Source organism: Dipteris shenzhenensis, chromosome 33, assembly GCF_047967505.1.
Source record: "Dipteris shenzhenensis isolate YYH24624 ecotype China chromosome 33, Dip_SZ_1.0, whole genome shotgun sequence".
NCBI classification, from domain to species: Eukaryota; Viridiplantae; Streptophyta; class Polypodiopsida; order Gleicheniales; family Dipteridaceae; genus Dipteris; species Dipteris shenzhenensis.
In genome coordinates this window covers 27313539-27321805 of record NC_141628.1, presented here as the reverse complement: position 1 = coordinate 27321805, position 8267 = coordinate 27313539, and positions in this window count along the sequence as shown.

Genomic DNA, 8267 nt, shown 5'->3' with positions numbered 1-8267 from the left:
TTTTTTCAATTTGGTCCATAGTTTCCCACATTTGTTTGCATCAATTGAATGCTTGAAAAGCGAAATGTTTTTATCGTGGCCAAGGATACATACATGGTCCAAACAAACCCACACCCCGAAAATGTAGACCACATCCATTCTTGCTTTTAATATAACATTCATCAATGATATAAATTTGATGATTGAAACTTGAAGATTGAAGTTTGAAGTTTGAAGTTTGAAGAAACACCATGAAGATGTGAATTTCATAGATTGTAAGCCAAGACAATACATGGAGCTTTAGTTGGCAATGGGCATGTAAGTTTGATATAGAAGCTTTAGTATAACTTTTCTTTGTGTTGGTCATGAAAACCTCTATTAAGTATGAAAATACCCCGGAGAGCAAAGTGCTCAAATCAAGAGTATACCATACATAGCATGAGTAAAACTTCAGAGGGTGATGAAGCCCTACTCAATAAGAAAAGCGTAGTACAGATCAAGGATTGAGGTTGAAAATGCTACCTCAAACTTGTAGTGACCTTCGAGAAGAAGGAATAGCCTCTCCACTCCTTGTCTAAGGTATAGCGGTCATGGTGTGAGATGGGTGGACTAGGTAACCAATAAGTTTCCTTTGTGCATTTGGATCTCCAAATATGCGAGGTTGAGATATCTTCCAACATGTGTGTCCACTAAGGCATATACAAATTCATGAGAGAATAACACCCATAGAGAGTAGCTCATCCAAATGATGTCGAGCCATAAAATTCCAAGCGGAGCTATGCATCTCATAAGGCGCCTAAGATCTAGGCTAAGAAAGCCAAGCCATTGAGCTCTACTAAAAAGTTCCACAATACCTTTTCAAATAACCATGGCATGTCTACAATCGCATAGGCAATATTGAATGGACTCCTTAACAAAGAGACGATGTAGGCATGTAGAGCCCATGATGCAATCCCTCCATAGAAAGAAAAAAAGAAAAGAATGAAATTTCTACTCTTCAGAGACTTCCAGAGCTTCTCCAATATATTTTTTTGGGTAAACTTATGAAAGTGTGAAACTCCTCCTAGTGAGAGGCTCTAAAGGGCTTCTAGCCCTAAACATTGAGCTAAAACCCCATGGCATTGCTAATAGTGTAGTGGAAGAATGGAAGGATCTTCTCATAGTTTCTTGCATCAATCCACTCCCACTTCCCACTATATTGTTGCCAATATTTCATGAGGACACCTCATATAGAAAAACCCTCCGGAGTCCAGAGGGATGTGCTTTGAATGGGAGTCTAAATACTACCTAGAAGCCAAAAGAAGATGCTCAATGTGTCACAATTTTGAACGGGCTCAAAAAATGCATCTTCAAAGATCTCCTCATCCATGGATCTAGATGACTTGCCCCCAAAATGCATACCAAAGCCAAGGTGTCCCCATCTGTATCTCACTAAAGGCCTATGACTTGAAGTGAATCGCTTGTCCTTGAAAAAGTCTCCATCCATCTAATGCAATTGTGTTGTCTCTCATCTATAAGGAGTTACTCCAAGGGTAAGGTTACATCAATCTACTCAATTCTCCTTTGGCTTCCTCTGACTAAAAAATCTTCATTCATTTGGAATGTTTTTGAAAGCCTTCCAAGAGCGCACAAAGGAAGCAAGATCTCTCTTCCATTGGACCACTTCATGTAACCAAAAGCACCTAGAGGCCTACCATGATCGACAAGTATCAAATCATTCTATGTGATAGACTACCTGTCAATCTTTTCCTTCGAGGATGCAGGGATCCTTAGAAGACATTTGCAATACATGTTAATTAAAAAAACCTTCTCTAGTATTTACGATCCTAGTCAAATTGCCTACATTGATTGTTGATAAGACATGGCTTATATCGTAGTAACCATACGTTCGATTCTCTAGATTCAAGAGTGTTAAGTATTTAATTAGATTGTCTTACTTAAGTCATGGGAATTTCTAATCATGGCCACATTTTGAAAGGACCCTAGGCATGTAAAGTGATGCATGTGGTGGGACTCTAAACTAAGCTAAGAAATTGCATATGTAGCCATACATAAAAAAGGAGAAATGGAAAAGGAGCACGTGTGAGCTCTTAGGTGCAATTTTTTAATCATTTGGTAGGCAAGGTCTGTTTAAATTATCATTTGAGTACCTCACAAGCAATTACAACATATTGTCTAGGAAAACATAGGGGTTCCCTTGACACTATGATTTGTTCTAGAGAAGCGATTCCATTCTTTTTACTCCAATGCCACCCCCCCTTGTTCACATAAATTAGAGAACAAGCCTAATGAAAGCCCTTCGGTTTAGTCTTTTTAGTTTTTTGAGAGGCAAGGGCCAATGTCATCTTGTCGTGCATTCCATTTCACTATTTTCTTCTATTGTTATTGCTTGTTATGTTATTGTGCTAGTTTACAATAACGTTTGTGATTCTTCGGGTTTAGGGCTTGACATATGTTTGCTTTGCCTTGGTATAATTGTTCTTTCATCCATAGTTGGATGCATGGGGCTACCTAGATATACTACAAAAATGTGGAGCGATTTTGAAGCATCAAGTAGTTTGGCATGAGAATGAGGAGAACAATTTTCTTACCTTGAACGTGCTTGCTAATGCCATGATTTGGTAATTTTGTCATGTGAATGACATCTTGTTGTCCATTGAATAAAATCAAAGGCATGGGTTGATGGGCTTAAAAGGTTGAAGAATGAGTTCTATTTATACGATATCGGGAATGCATTCAATATTAGGAAAGCATTAGATGTTTATGGTGAAATACACCCGTGCGAGCACGTGTGCGCGTGCGCACACACACACACACACTTAATAGAAAAATGTGAGTCTAGTTTCACGTCAAAAACGATACTTCACACATTTTGTGGAAGCATGTCACTTTGCTCAATGTGACTTATCATCTTTCAAGTGATTACATTTGTTAGAATGGCACCATAAACAAGAGATACATATATTGCAACATACGTCATTTGTCTATCAAGGATTTGCAAGAATATAAAATCTCTATGCATTGTTGTCTGTAAAAACGATGAAATGGTGGGATTTTGGAATGGTCAAATACTAAAATCCACTCCCACTCTTTTGGATTCCACTGCATAATTTCGATGTGAACAGCTCAAAAGAGCCAAAGTCTCTGGGATCCCAAGCTAAGATCTTGTGGAAGGGGGTTCAAAAGCTTGACTTCCCAATTTGCCCCACAACCATAGGGTGTATGTGTACATCTTGGATAGTATCCTCGTCATTGTGCATCTCAGATAGCATCCTCATCATAAGACCTCAATAATTTGCCCCCAGCACCTGAACAATGAAAATCAGAGTACCCGTTCCGCTACTGCATAAAATTCATAGGTCATAAGACACACACAAAATTGCTATTTTGACTCTGCAACAAAATTATGACAATTGTGATTGCATATCAAAACTGTCAACTTTCACTAGTGACTCTCAGCTGAATCATAGAGCTTCACTAATAGATATAAGTTATATAGAGGCAAAGCACATCACAAGATGGGACACATCTATATTGCCAATTGAATAAGTAAGTATTGCCATCAAGCAACTCAAGCCAACATAGATGCATTTAGTAGCAACCACATTGCCCATGAGAGTTCCAAGAGAGTTGCAAAAGATAGGAAGCCAAAACACCATCGTTCAACTAGGGTGTAAAACTAGCTCTCATGCACTTGGAAGGCTATAGAGACCTTTAACTAGTGGGATGTCAGCTCAGTAAGCTAATCACATAGAAAGCATTGACTATACTTTTCCATGAAAATGTACCATGTGCTTGTTTGCATGTACACTTATCAAAGGTCACATTCCATTATCCATTTGTGGGTTATCTCCAATAAGACCCTCATTAACTATGAAGGGGGATATATTGAAAACATAAGACTTCTTGCACCAAGGCCATGCCCACCACCAACTATAAATCATCCACACAAGGCCAAAGTCGAGTAGGGAAAAAGACACATCACCCACACAAGCTAGACTAAAAATAAGTGCCAATTACCCACAAAGGTCTAGGTTGAGATGTGAATGAATACCTTCAAAAGTGAAGGCCAAAAGTACCACACAATGTAGGACCTCCTAAACTAGCGATTAATTGCAATAAATACAATACACTAGGTGATGTTAAAATTTCAATTCCAAGATATTAGCCAAGTCTTCAAGCTAGAATTTTTTGTGAACACCATTTAGATAAGGTAAATTTGTCTCTCACAAACCTTGGAAGGTCTCAAAGACCCCAAAGTAGTGGGATGTCAAGAGCCAATCACATAGAAAGCCTTATATTTTTGGACGAGCATATGCCACATACTTATTTGCATGCATGACCATTCAAAGGCCATATTTCATCACCGCCTTAAGAGTTATCTCCCATAGAAATGTATATAGCATATTATCCCCTTTTATGTGTGTAGTCATTTAAACATATGTGTGACCATCTTTAAACATATGATTCTATTAACGATCGTTTGGGATTTTGATGAAATTGCATCCTAAAGTATATGAGAATTGTTCCATTGTCTAGATCACCAATCTAAAATCTTCCCATGATATCAAGGCAATTTAGAGAGGAAGAGAATTGCTAGAGTTCATTTAAGGTTATACCAATACTGAGTTTTAAAAGGAAAGGAGACACTGAAATTTTTAATTAGATTTTGAGAAAGGAGATCCTGAAAAGATACAAGTACTTACTCCTCATCAAAACAAGCATGAAGGAGAAAAAGATGTTGAGTTGTATGCATCAAATAAGTCGGTGTGCGATATAACAAAAATACATATGGCTATATATAAGGATATTTTGATGAAGAAGGTGATATATCATTGATGTCACATGGAACTCTTTTAGGTGTGTCTTGAAGTAGAATTTGATTTGTTTTAGAGTCACATGTTGCATATAAGCAATGGGAAATTTCACCATGGACTTACACTCCAGTATATGTTATATCTTGTCAAAAAAACAAGAACTCTCTTATGGACCTTTATTGGGATGGTCTCACCCAAACCCCCACAATATGGTAAGGTAACCAAACCACCATGCTCATGCAAAAAGAGAATGAAATCATGAGGACATGTGTTGATATTGTTGTAATCCATGCCAACATTCGTGAACACCTTCTTTGATTCATATCTTGATGTAAACATGTTATCAGACATTTATAACCATAGAAATGATGGTTACTTCATATCAAACTTTGGAATTATATATAGCTTGCTGAAATTCAGGCCTTTGCAAAGTTAATATCACTATCAAATAGAAATACATATGGTATAAGCCTACCAATGCACATCTTTAGACACTTTTGTGCCATGCATGGTCCAGAATTGAGGAAATCGCATGTCTAACCAAACAATTAGAAGCCTCTCTTAGGTGATGTGCTATATGGTAACTTTAACTATAGCTTGGGTGGGGGCCATAATTTCTTCTATTTGTAATGGTGTTGTCATTGTAATTAAGCAAGTCTTAGAATTTGTCACTATATTTCTTTATAGTTAATAAATATTGTCTATTTCGTGGGTTATTAGGAGCCTTGCATGTGTGCATGGGCCTACAACACATGTGGGTGCTTGTGCATAGATGTATAAGGGCATGCATGCATGTGGGCATACTATGTGGGTGGTTGTATGGAGATGTATTAACATTTGGGTGCTCGTGCATAGGTGCATACACACATTAGGAAAAAAGGGAACTCATTTTGGGGCCCTATAAGAAATTCGCTATTTTCTTATTTTTCTTTGCTCCACAATCTACAAAAATGAATTGGCATTAAATGCTCCTATCATATTCTCTCTTTAAAGCGGGTTCGGTGTCATCTTGATTCATGCTAGCAGTAGATTTTTGTGTCAGAATCCCATAATTAACAATTAAGAATCTTTGTTTTTCAAAATTTTAAACCTTCGCATGACAGATAAACATGGACTTATCGCTGTAAATATGGACTTATTGTTGTTGACTTATGTAGGCCACAAGATTCCATTGTTAGAAACTCATAACTAACCTTTAAGAATCTTTGTTTTTAAAAATTTTAAACATCCCCATGAAAGATTAACATGGATTTATCGTGGTAAGTCCATTGCTACACTTTGTTTTATAAAAGTTGACAAGGGTGTGAGATGCTAAAAAAAATGGCAACATGCAACCACACCACTGAAGAACAATCCAACAAAAAGAGACTTTATCACCTCCACATTGATTTAGAAGAAGAGTATGCATTTGTGCAAAAACGATGGAAGGGTCCACAAGTAGGTGCAATGGAAAGAGAGAACATGAGGATAGAAGGCTTACAACATATCGATTTATGGTGTGATGGAAGCATTTACCCAAGATATCTAATCGGTAACTTTACTCCTCCATTTTCCAATTCAACAACATTACTAAAGTTTGTGGGTGATGGCAATAAGGGCCTACTTGGATATGTCAAAGCTCAATTTGCGCGGCCATGGAAATGTACAAAGGCTTTTACCAACAAGAGATGGGAATGAAATTGCAACAAGGAGCAGAAAGTTCTAAATTGAAAGAGTAGCTATAGAAAGAAACTGAAGAACACATGATGATAAAGAAGATGTTGAGGAAAGCTAGAAGAAAAGCCACACCCTTTGGAGATAGACTTAGAAATAGAAAAATTCATAACCTTGCAAATTTGAAAGCTGGCAACGGAGGATGCAAGCGCAGAGTTCAAGAAGCAAGGTAAGTCTTCTTTTGCTTTTGCGATTTTGAATGCAACACAAATACATGATTACTCAATGATAATAGCAATTGAGCTTAGAAAAACTCTTTTGTTTGTGCTTGTTGTAGGAAAATTCTTGAGGGTCAGAAAGAAAATGTTGATCCTAATGCCCCTCCAGTAAAACAAATGAAAGGTTTACTATCTACAACTGCAAAAAGTATGCTGAAGGAGAAAAAATTTAAAACAATCAAACACAACATTGTGCAACAATTTGTAGATACAAACAAAGTTGATGGGCACTCGATGAGAGCGGAGTGAGTAGGAAAGGTTACACTTCCATTTTCAATGCAATATCAACAAACTTGAAAGATCAGAGGATAAAACGTGTGCTCTTACCAAAGCCTGCAGAAGTGTGGAAGTTAAGAGGCCTACTCAACCAACAAGTAGATGATTATATTAGAAACTGTATGCATATTGAAGGAGTGTATGAAAGTGAATAACTCTTTTAACAACATTTTTGTTGATCTTCAACATGTGCAAAGGAGAATGGTTGAGTTTTATGATATGACATTTGAAGAGTGGCAGGGGTTCTTGAAATTTGTCATAAAGCTGGACAAATGTGAAATTGTCAAGGAGAAAAAGATTGAAGAGTGACCATCACTCTAATGAATAGAGATCTTGATCCCTCGATTATAACAATAGACTCAAAACACTTTAGTGTGTAATCAAAAAAGCACTTTTGGTGGCTAGGCACATTTGAGGTAAGCACACACTTGGATTGAAAGTGTTTTTCTTAGAAGTATAGTGTATTTATTAATGTCTAAAAATTTCATTGTATTCTCAATGGCAAGTTAAGAAAGAGGACCACCAAACTCTTGGTTTGGTATTTCAACACACAGAAATACCAGCAATTATTAAAGATCAAGTTCAAGGAGGGTCTCTGCATGTTGGCAGCAAAGGTGATCTCTAGGTTGATTGACATATGGAAGGCAACCTCAACACCCTCAAGTGTATGTTCAACATAAGCAAAGGAGGCAATTCAAAATCTCCATGCCTTTACTGCAAGGAGCCAGCAAATGTCATGGATCCCAAATGGTGGAAGAAGGCACCTAACAGAGATAAGGTTGATCCCAATTTCAAAGCCATTCTTGATATCCCTTTGTGTAATGTACATATATGCACATTACACGCTTTATGTCGAATCATCGAGAAGCTGGTATTTTTGTATATTGGTTTTGCCTAGAAGCTTTGTCCTAAAAAGCGTAGGAAGGATGCACTTCAAGAAATCGAGAAAGTATTGTCAAACATTGGTCTTCATGGAGGAGATGTTCACATCACAATAGATCTGAAAAAATCAAAAAATGGAATAGAAGTGCCCATCAAGCCATCTATTGGTGGAGTGAAGGCTAGAAGGTTTTTATCATCATAGCCACAGGGTAAGAGAAAAACAAACAGACAATCATGCTATGTTTCAAGAGTGCAGTATGGACTTTGGAGGCATGTACACAATGCAATTAAAGATCGTGAAGTAGAAGGATTTGCACGAACTATTAAAATAGAAGTATGGAAATCCTCATACAAGATATTCATACTTTTTGACAAACAAACT